Source organism: Astatotilapia calliptera, chromosome 7, assembly GCF_964374335.1.
Source record: "Astatotilapia calliptera chromosome 7, fAstCal68.1, whole genome shotgun sequence".
NCBI lineage: Eukaryota > Metazoa > Chordata > Actinopteri > Cichliformes > Cichlidae > Astatotilapia > Astatotilapia calliptera.
In genome coordinates, this window is record NC_137428.1 from 64,867,499 (window position 1) to 64,892,693 (window position 25,195).

Consider the following 25,195-nt stretch of genomic DNA (forward strand, 5'->3'; position numbering starts at 1 on the left):
ATTTATTCTTATCATTCTCACATTCCTATTCTTATATTTTGCTTTGTTCTTATGTTATTGTATTTTGCACACCTTTGTTGCTTGTGAAGCTCGCACACAAGAATTTCACTCGCATGTACTGTACCAGCGTACCTGCACATGTGATGTGACAATAAAACTGATTTGATTTGAATAAATAACTTTGAAAATTTATTTTTTCTTCAGATGGGTTTGGTTTGGTGTTTTTTTTTTTTTAATTATATTTCTAGATCCTATGGTGTTGTTCACATGCTGGGTCTTCCTAACAGCACATTTCAGCATCAGTTCAATTCATTTTTATTTACACAGCTCCAATTCACATTCAACAGTCACTTCAAGGTGCTTTATATTGTAGGGTAAAGAACAATCAGATGACCCCATTTGAACAAACACTGAGTGTGACAGTGAGAAGGAAAATCTCTCTTTTAAGAGGACGAAACTTCAGACAGAACCAGGCTCAGGGAAGGGTAACCATCTGCTGTGATTGGTTGGGGAAAGAAAAGAGCAAGTTCATCCTGAGTTTTAAACACTATACAATGTAAGTGATTACATAGTAAAAGGATCGACTAGCAAGAAATCAAATTTTCTTTGTCTTTACTGGAATATTAAAGGGTTTATATGTGTTGGATTGACAGTTTAGAGGCTAAATATAGACAAGCTGTGATTCAGGCTGTAACAATGATTCTAATTTTACATCAAATATTACCTCATATGGGCTTAGAGCTCACCAAAAGCTTGATGTGACATGTTGATCACTCCACTTTACATCATCAACAGTACAGGTTTGCTCAGGTGTGCGTCATGACTCACTATAGCATGACAAAGAATTGGGCTCACTCCACTTCCCGTAAACTGATATAGTATTGTAGAAACCTCTGTCTTTGTTCCACCTTAAGTTGTTGTGCTATTTGCCCACTCGCTCTTCACGTCACAGGCTAATCTGAAGCCAGTAGGACACAACACTAGTGCTTCACATAAATAAAAACTTCCCAAACCCAAACAGAAGAGGATGTTAGGCAAGGCCATGGGAGAAGGTTTGATTACTAACAACCTCCAAGATTTGTGTCACGCTAATAGTGCCTAGTAATTTTGAACCATAGTGAATTAACTAAAGTTCTGATGAGCCTGAATTATTATAACTATCAGAAAAAGCTGGCAGCAGTGTATGAGATCTTCCGCTTAGTTAATTCACAGGAATGGGATTAACTCAGAGAAATGCTATTGACAGGCTCGTTTTACTGGAAGGAACCTCTTTAGGAATTTGTCTTTGTGATGCATAACTCAGGTGAGAAAATACCTGAGCACATACTTCAGTAAATGGAGACAGACCCACACGCCCTCAGGGCACATCTCAGGCATTGTGAAGCCATTTTTTGTTTCTCATTCCTTCATCACACTAAAGGTCATCTGATTCCCAGATTTGGTCTGGTGGGTAAAATGGACAACTATCCTCCCGGGTCTTATCCATAAAGCCTAATTGTGTGCAACTATGGTGACCATGTTTGTTTTTAAGTGGGTATCCATTACTGTCTGCTGAGTCACAGGAAAAGAACTCCCCAGAGTTGCATTTTCAGCTCTATCTGCCCACCCTGTGACTGTGATTGTGATAAAAGATAAGGGTAATTACAATAACACTGAGTAAGAACACCAAACCCAAGATAAATAGAAATTGAGTTTTCACTGGAACAACTTTTGAAACCCGCAATCGGGATTCATTGGAGTCAGTAACACCAAAACAGTAGGAGGGAGCAAGGTACTTATCTGTGAGACATCTCATTGACGCAACCTAGTAGTGTTCTACATCCAGACCAAATCCGCTATCAAACATATTTATTTTTTAAAGAGTCTGAAACCACAAGCTTCCTCAACATTGTCAACATATGTGGGATTAAGGGTGATATTATCCTACAATCAGCAAATGTCTCCCGCCGTAGGCCTGTTTTTCAGAGAGAATCTTATGAATTCGGCACCTCTTATATCCATGACATGCACGTGTGTTGGATATACAAGACTACACACACATGCTGTATATATACAGACAAAGTGTTGGCAGGGCCTGCGCGGGTGAAGGGTGGGATCATGTTGCTTAAGACCCAGCTGTCCGGAGGAGAAGCTTCAAGCAGAGAGAGGAGACATTGTTAGGAATGTCTACAAGGCAGTGAGTGGGTGGAAAGCTGAGGATGACAGAGCTCCGACTGCTTTTTGTTTCTTGAGGAAGAAGGAAACAGAAAGATTAGTAACAGTGTAGACGTTAAACTTTAAAATTAGACAAAGAGCAGTTTCAGTTTTGACTTAAACCTGAAAACAGAAACGGTCTCTAATTTTGACTTTTTTAAACTTTCGGGACTAAAAAATATTGATCAGGCTGCTGTGACAACAATGTTAACGTCACATGTCCTGGTATTGTCTTTTTCAATAAACCAAGCACTACAAAGGCTAATTTTCTTTAATAATAAATTCCTAACATACTAAAGATTAGCACACGTGTATTTGTGGGAAGGTGAGGTTCAAGAAGTAGAGAGGGTTATCTTCTAATCATAGGTTTGGTGGTTTAATTCCCAGTGCCTTCACTTTGCATTCCTAAGTGTCTTTGGGCAAGATAATGAACCCCAAATTGCTCTTGATGAATCCATCAAAGTGTGACTGTATGTGGTAGCAAGAAATTGCTTAAAAGCATAGAATATATTTTTGAGTTTATATATATGTGAATGAAGCTTGTTGGATGTAACACTGTGAGTGCTCAGTTAGCCTCCTGAGACCCAGCCTAAGCATTTGTGTCCTCTGTAGTCGACACAAAAATCACGAAAAAAGTTAAACTGAAAAAAATCCTTTTATCCTCAGATCTTAAGAGATTAGATCAGGAAAGCAATACATGAGGACTAGACTATCATTTACCAAACAAGTTCATCTAATGAATGTGGAGCCATTCAAACCAAATGGTACTTAGGTGAGGTTCACCCAAGCAGGTTAGAAGCACTGTGCATAAAGACATTTTTTGGTTTATCTCGTCCATCCATCCATTTGCTTCCGCTTATTCTTTTCAGGGTCGCAGGGGGTGCTGGAGCAGGGCTAACACATAGACACAGACAACCATTCGGACTCACATTCACACCTATGAATAATTTAGAGTTTCCAATTAACCTATCCCCACTAAGTGCATGTCTTTGGACTGTGGGAGGAAGCCGGAGTACCCGGAGAGAACCCACGCAAACACTGGGAGAACATGTAAACTCCACACAGAAAGATGGTGAAATTGAACTTAGGATCTTCTTCGTGAGGCGACAGTGCTAACCGCCGTATCACCGTGCTTTGTGGTTTATCTCATGAATATTTAAATATTTTACAGGATAAGTGAAAACCTTGAACAGCTGAGGGGGCACAAAAGAAAAAGTCACAGGTTAACCAAATCTTAATTGCCCCTTGGGGATAAATAAAGTCTCGCTGATTCTGTTTCTGATTCTGACATACAGTAGGATATAATCTCTGGGAACCAAAATTTAGGGAAATCTCTCTAATAACTGCTTAATCCACACCACAAATCATGAAAAATAGATTCAATTACAATTTAATTCAACTTTATTTAAATAGCACCATTTCACAAAAGACACTTTATACTGTAGACTTACAATATTGAAAATTTCATTTAAAATAATTACATTAAAAACAAACAGCAGCCACAACAATTAGAAGACCCCCTACGAGCAAGCACTACAATACAAATACAAGTGCAATTCACTTGTATTTTTATTTTTATTCCTATTTATTCTATTTATCCACTCTGTATATTTTATTTATATTTGTCTCTGTATTTATATATGTGTGTGTGTGTGTGTGTGTGTGTGTGTGTGTGTGTGTGTGTGTGTGTGTGTGTGTGTGTGTGTGTGTATATATATATATATATATATATATATATATATAATATTCTGTAACTCTGTAACTTCTGTCGGTGCTGTGCTTTTTTGGAAATCGAATTTCCCAGAGGAACCCACCCGAGGGATTAATAAAGTTCTATCTTATCTTATCTTATCTTATCTTATCTTATCTTATCTTATCTTATCTTATCTTATCTTATCTTATCTTATCTTACAGGCTACAGTGGGAAGGTAAAACTCTCTTTTAACAGAAAGAAACCTCCAGCAGAGCCAGACTTAGGGAGGGGCACCCAGAGTTTAGTAGTTTCTAAAGATAAAATACAGTAGTGGTACATGGAAACAAGGAAAGTGACGTGAGTGAAAAAGAAATGCTTAGTACATCATGGGGCAGCATAACAAAGGGATGGTTCATGTCACCTGATCAAAGTCTGATAGGCCCACCAGGTCTTCAATCCAATCTGAGGCCTAAAACTTTTATTACTGTGAAGGAATTCACACAGTCATTATTAGTTCAAGTGAACTTCAAGGTAGCCACACCTTGGATTATACCCTGTCAGAGACCATAAACTCATTATGAAACTGCTTACTGAGTCACTGCATCAAGTGACAGGCGATTCATTTTCTCAGAGACTTCTATACAATAAGACTTTTTAATGGGCAGCCCTTTAGAAAGTCTCCATGGGTCATTTCCACACTGGCTTCATTTTTCAGATCCAGAAAGTACATTCATCTTTCATCCACAGTCTCTGACTTGGAGTAAAGTGCTGCACTCATGTCAATCCTGCCACCTCCTGATCCACAAAACTGGAGTAACTCAGTACACAGCAACAGAAACAACCCTTTTTTTTACTACTCAGATATTTCCCATCATATTCATCCAAAATTTTAAGCAAAAAAAAAAAAAAAGCTTCTGAAATATCAGTTTCCCTCCATTTCTTTTAGTATGTGGCGGCTGAAATCTCATAGACGTTTTATCCACCTTTTCACAAAACGAACAGCATTATCTGGCTGGCTGGAAACTTCTGTCTATTTAATTTAAATGATATGTGTTTCAGAGCCGTGGAGCTGAGCAGCTGGGCTGCAGGTCTGGAGCTGCTCTCTACAATCAGAGTCTGATCACAGACTATCGCGGGTCCTGAGGGGAGGTTTAGTTACCAGCACCTGTCTGTGTGGGTGTGTGAAGAGATGGCCAAGGAAGGAACACAGAAAACATGTTCTCATTGGGTTTAGTGTAAGACATTATTACAATGTCTGGAGAAAAGCGTGGAGATTTTCTGTTTGTCTGATAAAAGCTTTTTTTCTCAACTCTTCCCACGCTTTACACCGATCATCTATAAAACAAACTTTATAACAGCAGCGCAGATAAAGAAAGGAGATGCAAAGTCAGAAGGCGAAAGAATGGCAGTGAAACTACAAGGGCAAGGTGCAGGTGACACAGGGTCGTGTGATTCTTTTCAAGTGTCACTAAATGCCATCACTCACATGTTTCTGCAAGTTGCATCTGACTGTCAGTGCAACAAATAAGCCAGCAACGTGAAACTGAAGCTGAAACGAATGGCTTCAATAACCTGTAATGATGACCCCAGGCCCAGAGACGAGGAAATTAGTTTACGGCAGAAATTACACAAGAGGAAAGCAAGTGAGAATGAAAGAAAGATAAATGAACACATAAAGGGAGGGAGGGAAAAATTCCAGCACTGATAATATCTCACGTAGCAGCAGAAGAGTTTGCTTAGAGGGGCGAAAAATTCCCCCGTGCCACACCAAAGCTAACAACATGCCAGGAACAATATATTGGGCTGGTAACGCATCAGGATAATGCACCCTTCTCATAATCATCTAAATGATTTTCAATCAATCTTTCACCCTGTCTTTCTGAAGAAATCAAACAACACCTATAGTGTAGACAGATAAGCTTTCCAGGTAATTTAGTATCATATTAGAGGATCTAACATATATGCAACATCTTCTTTTATCTCTAGCCTACTATATTAGTATAATTTTTGTAATTTGTGATTTGACCATCATTTGAAATGTTGAGAAAAAAGGTTCCATTTTGATATTTTTAGTATATGCAGCTGTGAAACAGAAAAAAGGCTATTTTGCTCCGAAAATGCCTTTCTCAGTGTGATGGGATGACAAGATGCAGGCGTGGGAAGCTGGAAAGTCCCACAGTAAGAGCACAGGTTTTCACACAATGCATTCCTGGGGTCCCAGATCCTCCGTATTGTTTCGCATGGCTCCCGCTCCCTGATCACTTCAACAGTATGGTATAGACACAGCAGCAAATTATTCCATTAATCATAGCTGAATACAACAGATGTGCATTGCTGAAAGACACTGATATGCGGGTTCATTTCCATGCAGATATACCTTTACCCTATGAATGGCTGAATTAGATGAGAAGAAGAAATTCAAACCAAGTTAATGGAAAGACACAATATTTTACAAGCTTACTCGTGTTCCTTTTATTTCGTTTCTTCCTATTAGAGGAAACCCAAGCAGCAACCTCAAGGGCTGACAAATGAAGCCATTGGGTATGTTAAAGCTTGAACTTCCTGGATTGACTAATTCGAGTCACTGAACTAGACCTCTCAACCATGTCTGTGTCTTTGAGATCATTTTCAATTGAATTATCTGACAAATGATATGTGGCACATCCTGTTTTTGTCAGTGAATGATACATCAACCTATTATCTGACATGTTTAAAAATACTTGCAAACAAATCTAGCAGACAACAGCAATCGCGTAGTTTTGCAAACAAGTCTTGTTCTTAATCTTCTTGCAGTTCTGTTTTTGGTGTTTATCAAGCACAGAGGGAAACATACTGCTTTTTCTCTTTGCCAACTTTATCTGTTTATTTAATACTGGAAAGTTAGTGTTTAATAAATGTACCAGCAATATGTAATGCCTGTTGAGGTCATTAAACATATTGCTGAGCAGTAAGAATGAACCAAAAAAAAAAAATGAAAGAGAAGCCATAAAACCAAAACAATTAGCAGCGCATTAATTCTGTTGTGAGCTCTTACGTATTACTCAAAGTCATTTGATTCTGTTGAAGCTTTTATTGGAAGTTTGATTTTCTTGTCTAGTCTTAGTGTTATCAGTTAATTTCTGTACGTATGACAATGTTAGTATACAGTCAAGTGCCACTTCATTATGTATACCTTACTAGAACCAGTTTGGATCCCTTTTGCCTTCAGAACTGCACAGTCTTTCATAGCACAGATTAAAAAAGGTGCGGGAAACATTCCTCAGTAATTTTGGTCCACATTAACACATTGCAGGATGGATTCATGCTTTTATGTAGTTTTGTATCCCTTTAGACCTACTATCTATTCAATTCAATAAAACTTTATTTACATAGCGCCATACCACAACAACAGTCGCCTCAATTTATATTTTAAGGTAGACCCTACAATAATACAGAGAAAAACCCAACAATCATATGACCCCCTATGAGCAAGCACTTTGGTGACAGTGGGAAGGAAAAACTCCCTTTTAACAGGAAGAAACTTCCGGCAGAACCAGGCTCAGGGAGGGGCGGGGCCATCTGCTGTGACTGGTGGGGGTGAGAAAAGGTAGACAGGAGTCTATATAGGAGTCCACTCATGGTGTGGAGGAGAGACAGAGATTAATGCCAAATATGATTCAGTGCAGAGAGGTCTATTAACACATAGTGAGTGAGAAAGGTGACTGAAGAAGAAATACTCAATGCATCATGGGAATCCCCCAGCAGCCTACACCTGTTGCAGCATAACTAAGGGAGGATTCAGGGTCACCTGGTCCAGCCCTAACTATATGCTTTAGCAAAAAGGAAAGTTTTAAGCCTAATCTTGAAAGTAGAGATAGTGTCTGTCTCCCAAATCCAAACTGGAAGCTGGTTCCACAGAAGAGGGGCCTGAAAACTGAAGGCTCTGCCTCCCATTTTACTTTTAAATACTCTAGGAACAACAAGTAAGCCTGCAGAGTGAGAGCGAAGTGCTCTAATAGGGTGATATGGTACTACAAGGTCATTAAGATAAGATGGGGGCTAATTATTAAAGACCTTGAGGAGCAGGATTTTGAATGCAATTCTGGATTTAACAGGGAGCCAATAAAGAGAAGCCAATATAGGAGAAATCTGCTCTCTCTTTCTAGTCCCTGTCAGTACTCTTGCTGTAGCATTTTGGACTAACTGAAGGCTTTTCAGGGAGGTTTTAAGACATCCTGATAATAATGAATGACAGTAGTCGAGCCTGGAAGTAATAAATGCATAAACTAGTTTTTCAGCGTCACTCTGAGACAGGATATTTCTAATTTTAGAGATATTGGGCAAGTGGAAGAAAGCAGTCCTACATATTTGTTTAATATGTGCATTGAAGGACATGTCCTGGTCAGAAATTACTCCAAGGTGTCATGGCCCGGGTGAGTGCGGGGTTTTTCCACTCCGCTGGGCTCCACCTTCAGGCAGAGACGCCAATCAGCTTCCACACCTGGTTCCAATCAAGTCACCAGCATATAAGACCAGCACTCATAACAGACCTCTGCCAGACCTTCTGCTAACTCACGACCCACCTGCTAGGTGGGTCGTTTCCCAAGCTAAACTACTCGCATCTCTGCCTGAACGCTGGTTCTGTCATCTGGTTGCTTCCTTTTCATCATAAGACTCCACCTGCCTGCCTCCCTGCCAAGTCCCTTGCTCCAAGTATATTCTGGACCCTCTCTGGACACTCCTCACCCGGAACCCCTTGGACACCCCCTCCTCGTATGACACTTTAACCTGCAACGCGTAAGCCCTAACCACCACAGTCTAATCTTTTGGCTATGATTCACTAGACTGCCACTGACTGCTTGTCTCCTCTCATTATAGTGACTGCGTACCTCCATCCAAGCCGCTGCCCCTTTTTCCATTCCCAGGATCCGTCCATGAAATCTAGCACCTAGTCATAGCACTCAGTCAGAGTTTCATGTTCATAGTTCTCAGTTCATAGCTTCCACAGTTCATAGCATTCTCCGTTCATAGCATTCATAGTTTCCTGCTTTGTAAGTTAACTAGGCACTGTAAATAAAGCACTGTGTTCACGCCCATTTTGCCTCCCTCTGTGTCTGTATTTGAGTCCACACCCACAGCCTGGCCCTCTCGGCCGTAACACAAGGTTCCTCACAGAGCTACTGGAGGCCAAGGTAATGCTGGTTAGATACCATATTTCTACAATTTTCAGGGTTGAGTAGAATAACCTTAGTTTTATCTGTATTTAGAAGCAGAAAATTAGAGGTCATCCAGGTCTTTATGTCTTTAAGACATTCCTGCAATTTAAAGTTAATTATAGAGTTCCACAGGGTTCAGTGCTAGGACCAGTTCTGTTTACATTATATATGCTTCCCTTAGGCAGTATCAGCAGGAGGCATAGCATACATTTTCACTGCTATGCAGATGACACTCAACTTTATCTATCCATGGAGCCAGATAACACACATCAGTTAGTGTGTGAAGAGGACTCTCCATTTACATGAACAAAATGGAGTCTATTAGATAGATATGATATAAAACAACTGCAGCACAGTACCTGTAATACCTACAGCATGCTCTAAATGCTATAATAGGATATTATGATTAACAGTATCGAATGCTGCACTGAGGTCTAGCAGGATAAGCACAGAGATGAGTCCACTGTCAGAGGCCATAAAAAGATCATTTGTAACCTTCACTGAAACTGTTTCTGTGCTGTGATGAGCTCTGAAACCTGACTGAAACTCTTCAAATAAGCCATTCCTCTGCAGATGATCTGTCTGCTTTTTAAACAACTAGTCTTTCAAGAGTTTTTGAGATGAAAGGAAGGTTGGAGATTGGTCTATAATTGGCTAAGACTGCTGGGTCAAGAGATGGCTTTTTAAGTAAAGGTTTAACTACTGCTAGCTTGAAGGCCCGTGCCGATTATTAGAGACAGTATTTTAGATATTAAAATATTTTTTATTTCAGATTGAAGCATTAATTAATGGTAGGACTCCTTTTACCAGTCTTGTAGGAATGGGGTCAAAAAGACACATTGATTGTTTGGAGGAAGTAATTACTGAAGTTATCCACTTTTATTGAGTCCATGCAAATTGTAGCCTCCATTTCCCACTCTTAGCTGTCAGAGGTGGCACCCAGTATGGTCTCCTGTTTCTGTAGAACATCTGCTTCAAGTTTTGAGATGTTGTGCATTCAGAGATACTCTTTTGCATAGCTTGGTTTTTATTAGTGGTTATTTGAGTTGTTATTACCATCTAATAAACTCAAATTAGTAATTGTTCTTTGGCCACTGGGATCTGTGTGGCTGTGTATTTTCTCTATTTCTGACTACTCTTTGTAAACCCTAGAGAGATGGCAAAATCCCAGTAGATTAGCAGTTTGCGAAATACTCAAGCAAGCACGTCTGTGACTGAGAAAAAGGTCTTACTGATTCATTTAAATCACCTTTTATCCCAATTCTGATTCTCAGTTTGAACTTCAGCAGACTGTCTTCACCATGTCTACATGACTAAATGCACTGAGTCATGGCCATGTGATTGGCTGAATAGATGCTTGCATTAACAAGCAGTTGAACAGGTGTATTCAATGACCTGTGAGTAGAAGGGTGTGGTTACAGATAGTATTGTTAAATGAATCATAAGGTCTTTCCACGGGATAAAACTGGATTGCAAACACTTGAAAGTCTAAATGAATAGCTAATCCTGGTCAGTACTTTTGAGCTTTTAGCAAGTGGCCAGCGAAAACTAGAATTTACAGCACGGCCAGCTGACTAGGGCTTATCTTGTTCACTCGGTGCTCAAGCGTTGTTGAGTAGAAGTCAGAATAACAGTGTGGCCTCATAAAAACTGAACGCTGACTGCTGAATTTTTGTAACAACATAAATTACACAGCTATAAGTGGCTGTTTTATAACTCCCCTACAGAGAGAGGAAATGGAAAGACCAAAGCTTGAAATAAGAGGAAGTCCTGTTTTTCAAGGCTCAAGGGTCTTTCCCAAGATACACAATGGTCTCCTCTGTTCACATGCTGCACCAAGACTGAGCACAGAGGCAACCTTTTGCCATATATGCTAGACCAACTATACACTTAAAATGCACAATGCACAATGTAAACAACAGTATTTACAGAGTCAATCTGACTCAGCTAGCGAAAAAAATGGGCCTGAGCTATGGTCTAAGGAGCTTGGAAAGAAAAGTGTCTGGATTTCTTTAAGTTGCTTGAAGACGTTTCACCTCTCATCCAAGAAGCTTCTTCAGTTCTAGGGTCAAATGGTGGAGAGTCCCAGATTTAAGCTCTGTGGGAGCCTCAGCTATAAAAAGGCTTTTTTTGTGCATGAAAATAACATAATCTCTGCTTCTTGAACTTACTGGGATTTCAATTCAAGTAAGTTTAGTTTTAAAATAAACATCCCTGTATATTTATCCATTCTTTTGGAAAACATTGTGTAAAAGAATCTCTCTCTTTTACACCATGGATGGTGGTACCCCTCCGTGCCAGCATCCTCACTGACTCCTTTTGTTCTCCTTAACCCTGCTTTACCTCTCATATTGACTTAGTTTAAAGGACAGACTCTAAGCTTTGCATCTGACTTACTTACTGACACACGTATATAAAGACAAATTGCACCAACTTTTTGTAAATAAGTTTGAAAATGACAAATTTGAAAATGTAATCTGTGTCCTTTGCGTCAGACTGGAAGGACCATGATGTCATCTCCTATGGATGTCATCTTTAATACATATACGCAGCAGTATGTTAAAAACATACACATCTTCTGAACCAATGGCTAAAACATGGCTGCAGATGTCTGGTTTTGTTCCCAAGAGGTGAACTGAGCTGTGTGTGTTCACACAACTGTAATTTGGAGTTTGACTTGTATGAGCTGTGGGAACAAGGAGTAGGTGGCGTAGGTTGACACAACTCCCGAGGAAAGATGAAGAAATTACTCCAGCAGGAGAGATGGAGCCAGATGTTAGTTTTTCAGGTTTACACACGAAAGGCTGAAGTATTAAGTATGCAAGATGAAACTGATTTTGATCCAAATGATGTCGAAATATTGGAAAATGTAGTGCGGAGGTTGTCCATGTGGCATCAAAGTATGCATGAATACACGCACACACAAACACACAATAGAGTCTTTCACAAGAACTCAGGCCACACAGTCTCTCTTTTCTTCTATCAATCATCAACGAGAAAGTGTGTGTGTGTGTGTGTGTGTGTGTGTGTGTGTGTGTGTGTGTGTGTGTGTGTGTGTGTGTGTGTAGCTTGCAAGGAGTTGTGTGTCCACTGTCTGAGCCAGAGGACAAGGAGCAGGGGCAGGGGTGAGAATGGAGATGTTTGGAGGGTGTAGAGGACATAGAGGATGGGTGGATTGTTGGGTAATGAGTCATTGGAGCCTTCTTCAAAGCCTGCTCTCCAGCGCTATCACCCCCCCTCCAAAACCCGAGCAGGGAGGCTCACTGGAATCCCGACCCATGGCTGGAAGAGCTGAGTAGGCAGGCCACATACAGCGTGGCCTGCCTACATGCCTACATGCATGGTAGGAGTACACGCACGCACGCATGCACTCACACACACATACACACACAGAACACAGACACACACACTTCACTCCCTCTGACTAGGATCAGGATTTTGCCACAGAGGACGTGGCCACAGTGACAAAGGCTTCTACTGTAAAAATTTTGTTGGATGAATGTACAGCATGTGGTTTTCTGTACTTTGTGTAAGCCCAATGCATTTTATTATCTTTCCATAGCAAACTGGTAAAACAGTTTTTCATGCCATATGCCCACACGTAAACATAACTGGGTGCACATGATTAATTTAACCCTTTTTCTTCATCCATGTGTGGTCCTTTACAAATTCAACAAGGAGACAAGTATTTGTTTGGAAAATCAACAACCTGCTGGCAACAAACTCCCTTGTGTGATCTTTCTGTTAATGCTGAAGAGCCTGGTAGCAAGTATAATGTCTATATAGGACTTCACATACATACAAACACACACAGCAGCTGTGACTTTGTGTCACAGCTTTCATTCCGCTGTTTATTCAATCAGGAGCAACTGACTTGCTTGAGTGGCCACTGCTGAAAACAATGAGGCACAAGCAGGAAGCAGAGATCAGTCAATATAGCGTTTAACACACTGTGTAAACAGGATCAAACACACACACATAATCTTGGTGCTATACTTTATACATAGCTGCCTCGACTATATTTAAAATGCCACTTGTGGCTGCAGAATAGCATGCATGCTGCACAGGTCAAAGGTCACTCCTCTGGGGACACCCTGATTCATAAAAATTTAAAAAGTAACAAAAAATATTTTTCTCTCTTGTTGAGTTTAAGTTAAGGTGGTGATAGGTGTGTAGTGTTGACTTCAATGCTGAGCAAGTGTGCATTTGTCTCGTTAATCCCTGGGACGGGCACTTCAGGACAAGACTCGACAAGAGCAGCAGCGGCTCGAGGTGGAAAACTCACAGGCAGGCAGTGCCGTAACCACAGCAACAAGTCAAAGCGTGACCCTAATGCCTGTCGGTACTGCAATGGCACAAGGTAACAGCTAAGCAGATCCTCCTTTGCCCGTGCATTAATAGGCCATGACTACCTGTCTGCACATGAAGACCACCCAACATCTTTTCCAAAGAATTACATCATATGGTGTAGGTGGCGGGCACAGCAACAGACAGGCAGGGCATTGGTATAACCACACCAAAAAAAAAAGAAAAGAAAAAGAAATCAGCACTTGCCTTAAAGACTTTTCCCTTTTTAGTGACTTAGTCATTCATCCTTTGAATCATCAAAGGCAAAATGTAATGAGTCAGGTTAGATGGAAAGATTGGTTTTTATTATCTATTCTATCACAAAGAGTAAATAACAATGAGAGGTTTAACACAGACATACTTACATTAAGATTTGCAAATACAGGATAGTGCTACTGCAGTCAGTCACACTAAATGAATTATTATTATAAAATAAATCTACTGAAAAAGTTAAATGATGAGGACAACATCATGACTCTGACACTTAAACCCATGTGTTTACACAAAATCTTTGTGAAGGGATTTTCGTGTTGAGAGCTGCAATTGAACTTGAACCTATCTCAGCTGTGGAGGGATGAGAGGCAGGGTACAGAACAAACAGGAGGACGTGCAAATCCTCACAGAAAGGCCAAAACCACCCTGTGGATTCAAACCGAGGGCCTTATTGTTGTGAGGCAACAGTGGTAACCATTGCACCACCATACCACACGTCATCAAAATAACTTCTATGTAAAAGGGCAACTTTCACAATACAACTTGTAAGATTAAAAAGATTAGATTTACTAGTAAATCAACTGCATTTTACATGAGCAGTGACCTGGGAACATTAGAAAATCCCTGTCTCTCACCGGTTCACAACACAACTTATGAATAAGCAAAGGCCTAACCACGGGAAGCCACAGGGTTTCTATGTCTTACTTAAAGATGTAGAAAAAATGTGGATGGTGTACTGAAACACAGCTTGAACTCTGAAACATTTAGTTGAGACATCAATAGATCTCAGAAAATATTTGGAGACCAAAAAGAATTAAGAAACAAATACTGCTTTCTTCACTGGTTACTATGTAGCCAAGTAAATGTAAATGAAGCACACAGACCAGCCTTTTTGCTGAAGCATACTAGAGGTTGAGAATTCAAATAGTATAGAGTCCCCTTAGAAAGTACAAGAGAAAGCCAATAAGTGGACTTTGTGCTCTCTCTCTCTCTCTCTCTCCCTCTCTCTCTCTCTCTCACACTCTTTCTCTCTCTCTCTCTCTCTCTCTCTCTCTCTCTCTCTCTCTCTTTGAATAAGTCAAAATACATCTCCAATTCAAAAATTATTAAAAACCCTTAAAGTGCTCAGAACAACAGAAATTCACCAGGACAGTGGAAATCTTCTTCGAAAATGCAAACAATTTCATCAAGTAACTCACCAATGCATTCAAACTCAGCTAAGTTAAATGCTTCAGTAACTGTTTCACACTGCACCGATTTCCTCTACGTGACAGTAGTGGTGTTAAGCTTCAAGATTTTAGCACTGATTTACTCAGAGAACTTAACCTGACATTATTTAATCTTATATAACAATAATAAGTAGATACATGACACACAATGCCTCAGGGTGCTGCTGACTGCCAGACTCCCTCCCCCTGTATCCCGGAGGCCAAGACAAGTCTGGGCAAGTTCGCTGTCTGTGCCTCCCTGCTGCATTTCAGCATGGCTCAGCCTATTCTGAAAAGGCCTGAAAAAACATCCAACTTGAGTCCTGCTGCCATTACGCCAAAACAAGCAGAACACGCCTCAGTGCAGCTGGCCACTCACCTGGGGAGAAAATACAGAGGCGGGAAGGGTGGGGTGGATATGGATCACAGAGAAAATGAAAGGATTCTTTGTGTTTAAGTATGGGTTAGGATACTGTAAGGTGGAAGGGAAAAGCCTAAAAAATAAACAAGACATCCACTCAAAATAGCTGAAGCTAAGAGTCAAAGTTCCACACTTAGAGATAAGTATTAGCTAGCAATATTGGTTGATACTAGCATGACAGGTACATGATACTTTTTTTTATGTTCTAAGCTCCACATGTAGCTCAACATAAAATTTTCCTGAGTTGCAGCCGTGTCACTAGCTGATTAGATATTTGCTAGAGGTGAACAAATCCTGTCACACTAGTATCGATGTCAGTACTGGCATTGGTATTAAAGTGCAATAGGATCGATAAATTCCACTTTTAGCCCACTGAACTGTGTTATATTTTTAATGACAAAACATATCTGAACCTTTTTGTGTTGACTGTCACATCCATTTGATTTAAAGCCTATAGCACAACAGAAATGGACCCAAAGTGCTTTAGAGACAGGCACCTATACATTCCAGATCGCCAACGAAACCCAGTTTGAAAATACATGAAAAGCTGAAGGATGTGACTTGTTGTATTAACTAATTATTGTGCAAAGCAAAAATCATGGTGCTTTATAGAAGACAGTCCAGAATTTGCAAACTGATGATGAATCATCCCATCACACCCCCACTAATAAGCAGCTGAACAGGTGTACCTAATAAAGTGGTGGTGACAGGAAGCTCACATTGATATTCTAAGCATTTGCCTCATTACAGTTCAAATACTTTCTCTGTAAGTTGCAATCACTCACGGAGACACAATGACATTTTTTACAGGGTGTGAGCTACATGGCGTGGGAAATTTTACTTAAATCAAACATATCTTTTACTTTAGGTGAGGTGTTGTGCTAAAAAAGTTTGTTCTTTCCAGTAGCTTATGTGAATAATTTAGTTCCAGTACAGTTCCTGTAAGAGAATTGGCATCAGCTTTGTTGTTCAAGTATGTGTACATATATGAGGAGTAGAGTTCTATTTTTTCCTTTGCTTGTAGCTGTCTCCAAAAGAGAGCAATTTACCAAAGACTAGCATGTTAAAATGTATAATGGAGGTTTAAATTGTTGCAGTTGTCCGGTTTAAAGTCAATATTTGTCCACTAGGCTAAATGTCTGCTAATTAAAGCAAAGACTGTATATAAAAGATGAGCCTAAGCAGCTCCTGATGTTTCTATGACCTCATTAGACACATCTTGATGGTCTGTTATTGATGTTCTCCAGTAGCTTAAGAAAAAAGAAAAACAAGTCCATTGGCAGCTATGGGTTGTTTGTCGACCTCCAGAAGAGCGTTTTCAAAAATCAATTCACTTTTCACTCTTTTCTTTGGTCTGACCATCGTCCTCTCTGCAGCTTAGTGGCTGATGCTATTAAAAAAAATTGAAACTCGAAGATGTGTAAATAAAAAAACAAATATCTGACAATATTACAATGCTGTGTGTGTGCACGCGCATGCGCGTGTGTGTGTGTGTGCAGTATATAAAAATTTATATATATATTTTTATGCACAACAGGATCACAGGTCCCAATGGCTACTAAAAGTGAGCAAAAAAGTCTGTGTGGAACACATTTGGCCAGATCTCAGTTGACACTCCTCATTTGTACCTTGCCAGGAGATGTAAACATATGCACTGTTAGAAACTCACTCAAACATATTCCAAGGTACCTCCTCTGGAGTGTATTGTGTATTGTGTATTTTGTTGTACAGTTATTTTATTTTCAACTTTAATTTATATATTTTATCTTATTCTTCCCAGTTAAATTTACCCTTCATTCTAATTTGTGTTGTACAGTTATTTCATTTTTAACCTTAATTTATATTTTATTCCTTCCTAGTTAAATTTACCCTTTTTAATTTTTCATATTTATTTCCTATCTTATTCATAGCCTTTCCTTTTTGTTTTCTTTAGGTCACGAGCAGTTGTCCAAGCATTTCACTACATATCGTACTGTGTATGACTGTGTACGTGACAAATAAAATTTGAATTTGAGTGCTCACTGCTTGGAAAAAGAACACAGACACTCTCCCAAGACCTATTATGGACTATCACTCCTTCCGCCAACCCCACACATACAGTTAGACAACACAATGGTCCATCTTACTCCCACTCAGATATCCAGCTAACTCTGCTGAATGGGAAACAATGCAAGGGAAGGAGACGACCCTTTGACCTTCATTCAGCTACCAATCGGCTCTCTCTGTAGCTCAGCTCCTGCCATATTCTCATCAAACGTTTCCTCCATCAGGATGCAAAGTGGGGAAAAAGGGCTTTTCAAGATCTAACTAAGAGATGGTGGAAACATCAGCTCATATAGATCAATTGGATCAGAAGAGATAAAACGTTATAGAAAGTGCCTGCCCCATTACAGTTTTTTAAACAAGACACTGATTCCCCAATAGCTCCATGTGTGTGTACAAAAAGAGTAAATAATCTACAGTGAAAAAATTCATTATCAGGGCAGATTCAAACTTCAAATGGTGACTTGAAGACACTATTTTTAATAGTACTGTACAGAATATTTTAGCCATAACAGCACAATTAGACACTGGCTTATCAAACAAGGTGAATTTTTAATGGATATAATTATTACTATGTTCATATCACATTGAGGCACACAAAAAACCCTACAAATAGCTTCAGGGAAACATTAAATCATAATCACATTCCACCTGTGCAGATTAGGCCGATTCTTTTGGCTAAAACTGACACATGGATATGCCAGGTATTCACTTCTTTACAGTTCAAAGACTTTCTTTGTAAGGTGACAGTAACTAGACTCTGTTGCTGTCGCTCACATGAGCTCACACTTAAGGAAGGCATTACAGGATGTGAACTACATGACATGAGAAATCTGACTTATATATTGTCATGTAGTGCAAGAATAATAGTTTTTTCCAACAGCTGGGATCTGCATAATTGAAACTATCCACAATTAAATCAATGGGAAGAAATCTAAGTAATCTATGAGCTTTAGTATTTTCAAATTATTTTACTTAGTTGTGATGTTATAGAAAAAAAAATAGAGATTAATTGTATGCTAGCAGTGCTTAATAATCCTGCCTCTTAGGCCACAAACAATTCAGTTAACCTCAATGGCAAGGCAAGGCAAGTTTATTTGTATAGCACAATTCAACAACAAGGTGATTCAAAGTGCTTTACAGAGACATTAGAAACAAAAATAAAAAGCATGATTTAAAATTGATTAAAACAAACAAACAAACAAACAAACAAACAAACAAACAAAACAGTATATAAAATCAAAAAATCAAAACAGATACAATCAGAACAGTAGATTAAACCAGTAGTTAAATGGAGAGGGTAACTATCAGTCCATGTGGTGTCTGGCTGAAGACTTCTGCTTCGTCAAGTTGTACTCTCAGGCCTGAGCTCAGGGCTGAACACAGTTACTATCACATATGTGATCCAAAGTTTTTGGTACCCCTCCCAAACACAAGGGAGCAATGAAATCACACTACAGGTTTTTAATTTGCGGTGTGATGCATCATTTTAAATATGCTCTAAAGTAACAAAATAAAGGGGCTCACAATGTGGATTTTTTTCTGACTGAATAAAAGGCTTTATATATTTAAAGATATCTTCACTAAAGACTTGTAGATAATCAACATACATTTAAAGGAAAATGTGTCTGATTTTTCTTATTCGTCTTTCAGAATCGAGGTCTTTGGAGCCTGCTTTGCTTAAGAAAGCAACAAATTGTGCAGCCAGACTGTGAATTGTTGTCTCCTTGCGTTGCCTCCCTCCCAGTCATTTAATTTCTGTCCAGCATGTAAAAGATTTATCAGGCTGACAGCTCAGCCTAGTTACATAAAAGGGAGTTGCTTTGCAATGTGATACAGTCCCAGTTTGAAAATTATTTACCTACATTAACATCGCCCTCTAGTGGGAGAATTGCAAAGAAAGCTATTTTGCAACACTGGATATGATTTTAAATATTAACGAGAGGTAGAAGCAGAGGCAGGGTTAAAACATTTTACTGTAGTGCTACAGTAGTCAACAGGTATGAATGAAAACACAGGTAATCATCATGTTTTCATCACATATGACAAAAACATCTGGCATGTAGAATCCCACAACATGGCAGCAGTGTAGAAAAGAGCATAATCTTAAAAACTAAAACAAATTAATGTTTAAATAACAGCATTCAAAGAGTCGACTTCTTTCTTCTGCTTGTCCGTCATCTCCTGCTGTGCTGATTGGTGCTGGTGAGGAGTTGTTTTTTTTAAAAAGAACAACTTATTACTAAGTGTTTCCATCTAAAACAGTCACTTGAACATGTTGAAGACCGAGATGCACACACAAACCCCTTCTATTAGGCCAAACACAGACCCGACGCATCAGAATCAGCTTTGTCTTTCTCGGCTTTCTCACCCGACAGCCCGCAGACGGACACGCTGTCGGAGCTAGGCGATTCTGCGTCGGGTCCGCTCTGTGTTTACGTCTTTTTGCGCTGATTCTGAGCTGCAGGTTTTGTCTCTCTCCAACCAAAATTCACCGAGCCAGCAGCAAAAGAAGCAGCAAACTGCGCTTCACATTTGATCAATGTCGTCATGAATTTTGCTGTTTTGCTTCCACGACTATTAAAATCACACTTCATGCACAGCTAGCTCTCTCTCTATCTCTCTCTGTACTTCAAGAACAGTTTCCCGTCTCCAATCTCTGTTTTCTGTATTATTCATTCGCTTATTACCCACCAGTCTACCGTTGTTTACAGCGCTGTGGCTGCTGTCTTTTTCTTTTCTTTTTTTCACTTAAATGACCTCGGACAAGAAAGCCTAATTTCTGTTGTTCAATACTGAAGAAATTTAAACTTTATATGCAGAACATTGTAGAATGTTTTTAAGCTTATCTGCTATAAAAAGCCAGACCAGGAAAATCTCCTTCATGTTTTTCTGTGTTTTATTCTCAGTTACTTTCACACAAAGGCATCTGCTGTGATGTTCACAATTCTGAAGAAGTCAGTGCTGATAAATGATCAGAATTATAATATTTCTGACTGTCTGAGGCTAAGTTGAATCGAATCGGGACTTTGAAAACCGGAATCGAATGGATTATAGAAATCAGTGATGATACCCAGCCCTAGTGAGCAGCCTAGGCCGACAGAAGTGGATGTAGCTGTAATAAGAAAATAACTATTGATAACTTTTCTGTTAAGTTAAGGCCTGATCCATCTGAAATTCATAGCCAGTGCTCTGACACAGTGTCATCAATCTTTGAATGCTGAAAAAGCAGTGCATCCAGAAAAACACATTATATTATATAAATTATTCTAAAATTTGTGTGCACCTAACTTTTATGCCGGTACGCCCATGGCAAAAAGTTAGTCTAGAGCCCTGTATACACAGGGGAGTAATCAGGGAATGGGAAACAGGAGGGAGACACAGCTGGGAGAGATTAGGGCTAACGAGACAGGGGGAAGTAAAACTGAATACACTGACATAGGACTGGGACTATCAAAATAAAGCAGGAAACAAGAAACAAATCACAAAGACGCAAACTTGACACTGAACTAAACCCACATTAATAATCAAAACAGCAAAACTAACAAATCAGAACATAAATCATAATTTAGAAAAACACCAAATTATAAGAAACAGAAAAAGCTGGGTCAAAATGACCCAGAACCGTGACATGGTCTAATGTTTTGTGCTTCGGGTTTCTCATTGGATTACTCTCTTGCAGAGCTGTAGCACGCACATGAATGAGAGGTGGAAGGTCAGTGTAGTTCCAATTAACAGGGTATTGCCAACTATCCCGCTAATTGCTGAGTTTACTTTTGTCTGTGTGTCATATTTACGATTAAAAACAAATTTAATCAAATTAGATATTGATATTTTCATATGTAAATTGATCCTGCATCATGAAACGCTGGTATTGGAAGCGTAAAACGCGTAAATACGACTGACACCCGTAAACAAAGCAGCATCTAGCTGCAGTTTAAAGATATTGGGAGTAGCAGAGCACAGTGCTTTCACTGTAAAATAAAAATAACAGTAAGAGCAGGTTCCACCACAAACCTGCACAGACACATCAGGACTGTAATAAGCAAATACAAACAACGAGAGTTTGGTCTGCACTTATTGAAAGATCATATTCCACAAACTTCGTTTATAAGGTCCACACTGTCTGCACAGTATACCGTGAAGTCTGCAAGTTTTTGAATTTACATTTTTTTGTGCCCAAATTATTCTGAAGATCATTACAATGAAAGCCTCCAAAAGTTGATTCTGTTCATCTGGACGTAGCGTTTTGTGGGAGAAATGTTTCGTTACTCATCCAAGTGACTTCTTCAGTCTCAGCTGACTGCAGGTTTCCCCAAATCTTATAAACAGTACATTTGCATAATGACTGAAACCAGCCCACTGAAGGAACAATGGGCTGGGAGGTCAGTTCCTTAATCTTAATTATGCAAATTCTCATGACCATTGATCAACAACCACTGACCAAAACCCACTGATCAAAGACCACCGATCAATGGCCATGAGTACCGTTCACAGAGAGTTGGGGAATGGCTGCATTGTAAGATGTTGAATAATGTATCCTTAGGCCCCCTCCTCGATTCAGAGATGGTCTTTCCCTTTTCACGTAAATGGCCTCCTTGACTCCAATCTCAAACCAGCATTCTTATTTCAATTACAATTAGAGCTGGGCGATATGAGATTTTTTCATATCACGATATGTTTTTTTCATTTCAGGCGATAACGATATCTATCACGATATAAGCCAAATAACTATTTGTAAGATTTAAATGTGCCGTTGCTCACAAGTAAAATGTGAAATAATCAGCAGCTTGTTTTGATTTAAATATTTATTTCCCATAATAAGTTCAACAGGGTAGATGTACTTAAGGAACATGAGACTTTTTCAGATAAATAAAGGCAAATATTGCAAACTACACAAAAGGCAGCCGCTAAAGCGTTTAAGTTTCAAAATAGAACAAACGAAACAGACTAAATTGTCAATTCCACTTAGAAACAAAATATTAATTCTAAAAATAAATCTTAGTTTGTTTTACAGAAGAACAGACAAAACTGACTAACTTTTGTCAATATCAAATAAACTGAGAACTAAAAGGAAATTCTCAATCTCTCCTTGTTGTATAGCTTAGCTTTTCAAACAGTTTTAACAGTTACTTTAGTCTGACAAAAGCCGAATGACGAATTGGCGCTTCCAGTCAGAGACTGAGGCTACGTCCACACGTACACGGGTATTTTTGAAAACGGAGATTTTCCGTTTTCGTTTTAAAAAATAATCCCGTCCACACATAAAGGCAGAAATGAAGGAAAACGCTGCTATGAACATGCCAAAGCAGCAGGTGGCGCTAGATTCCTAACCGTGCAGAAATGTTGGCCAATCAGAAGTCTAGAAGCCTCGGTGGGAAAAAGTAAACAAAGCTGGGGCATAGAAGCGGAACCGAGTCGTATGTGTGGACCGACAGTAACTGTGTGTATATGTAAGCATTTAAACACTGCAGAGAGTAGAATTAACAGTAACAGTATTGTAGAAATTCATTTCACCGAAACAATAACGTGGCGCACAGTGTGACGCATGCACCAGTTTATTGTATTTCCAGACTTGCTTTCGGCACAATTTACAGTGCACCCTACTCTGTTTTTTGTCAGACTTGAAATAGCCGAAATACCTTCACACTACGGAACTTCTATGGCTCTTCCGTTCGACAATCTCTCCGGCATTGGAACCATCATCTGTTTTCTCTTCGGTCACGCTCGGTTGATTTTTCTAGTCGCACACTCATTTCCTCCATTACCCGCTGGCTGCTTCCCAAACAAACACACGTGCGGCTTGGCACTTGTGCTGTACGTAACAAGTCACGCGACGTGACGCTGCGGCTGTGATTGGTTCGGCTCTGCGCTACTGAATTTGGATCGGCTGACCTTTTTTTTTTTTTTTTTAAGAGAACAAGAGCGGCGAGGTCTATCGCGATAGCTTAATTTCTCTATCGAGTAAAAGTTATATCGCGATACATATCGTTATCGTTCTATCGCCCAGCTCTAATTACAATGAAAGGTTATTTGCCATGTCTACAAAGCCCTTTTTAAAAAAATGCTTTCATGACATTATTGTGTGTCGGGTGGTGGTCAGGGCTATCAAGAATAACAAGCAAGACATTGAATGCCACCTCTCCGGTGGGGAGGGAGCCTAAGATTGTTTAACTTGAGGTCTGTTCTATAGCAAATTTAGAAACAATGTTTTAAGTAAGCAAATAAGTTGGTGTTTTAAATAATATGATTGTTTCCTTGTAGGAATCCAGGAGAGATGAGCCCTCTGTCACAGATGGTGTGATCAATGTAGATTAGGGCTGAACGATTATGGAAAATAATCTAATTGCGATTTTTTGCCCCAATATTGCGATTGCGATGCGATATGCGATTATTTTTTAAGGTCTTTGTCTTCTGTATTATTAAACAAAGACAAGCAATACATCATATAGTATGGCCAATACTATATTACATTAATTTTAAACTGTTCTTTCCTGGAAGACAGACCTCTGTTATGATGACATGAGGTGATGCATGAATTGATGACTGACATTTTTATTTAACTTCTTCAATCACAACAGTATATTTGAACATACACAATAGTTTATTTTTAGCTTACAAACATCTGAGCATAAAGTGCTGACAAGGAACCCTGGTGTAAACATTAAAATGAAAGTCAGTACAATGTGCAGATTGCAGAAATATACATAAAAAAAATCAGTGGCTTTACCACACTCAGTTTTTCGACATCTGTGAACTACTAGACAGTCATTCAATTAAAAAATAATATTAAATAAATAAAACTAATAAATAAAAAATACACACATCTTACTGATCTTTGCAGTCAGTAACATTACACATAAAGTGCAAACATAATAGCAATTGTATAAACACACACACAAACACGCCTTTAAAATTTAAAGGCGTGAAATTGGACGGTCTAGTTCTGATTAGCGTCACCGCTGTCTCGGTGGAGTTTAATAAACTCGGCCGTCTGCTTCTTGCTATCTAAAATATAACCAGACACTGGCGTAAATTCTCGACTGTCTCATACTTCTGTTTAATAAGTTTTCTGTTTGACGTTTAGTCAGCTGTGTGAAAACCAAGGAGGAACCCACCCGGGGGATTAATAAAGTTTTATTTTATCTAATCTAATAACTTTAATCTCAGCCAAACCGATTTACTCACGAACAAACAAAACACTGAAAAAAGCCCAACAATAACATTTTTAGGTTGTCTAAGTGACTTATATATTACGTTTAACCCGAGCAGCGAAACTCCGCGGTGATCTGAAAATGATGTGCCGGGAGTTGTGCCGTTCTCGGCCGCATCAGTAACCCTCGAGCTCCCGGCTAGCTGTCGAGCTGGTGGGTAGCAGACGCCTCTGAAAACGTCGAAGCACTTTTGCAAATATGGGATATCTTGATAAACCGAGCAGATATTTGATGTTTACACAACTACTTTCTCGCCTGAAAATATGTTAAGTTTATTTTGTGACCCAGAAAGATTAGTATGAGTAATTTTAAAACTTAGTAGCGGCCGCCATTGTTGGAAACTGGAGTTTGGCTGGGCCGCGCTATGAATTCTGGGATATGGTAGTAATTTGGACAGCCTTCGGCGCGTCGCTGTGACGTAATCGGTCTACAAATGCGGCCTCAGGAGGATGCAGCCCATGAATTTGGACATGTCCAGAGTATAATCGCAGCCTTTGCGGTTAGAAAATTGCACTTGATCATGTCGCGATATTATCGCAAATGCGATATATCGTTCAGCCCTAGTATACACACATATATATATATATATATATATATATATATATATATATATACACATATATATATATATATATATATATATATATATATATATATATATATATATA

At 39.2% G+C, this 25,195-nt stretch overlaps 1 long non-coding RNA gene across 1 annotated transcript in view; it reads left to right on the forward strand.

Moving 5' to 3' along the window:
- The first annotated feature begins 12,127 nt into the window (after positions 1-12,127).
- The window catches only part of LOC145430214 (uncharacterized), a 30,626-nt gene continuing 17,558 nt past the window's right edge, over positions 12,128-25,195 (forward strand). The window contains exons 1-2 of the long non-coding RNA XR_013910680.1: positions 12,128-12,424; positions 13,321-13,441. This is a non-coding gene — a long non-coding RNA (uncharacterized LOC145430214). The remainder of the gene's footprint in view (positions 12,425-13,320; positions 13,442-25,195) is intronic.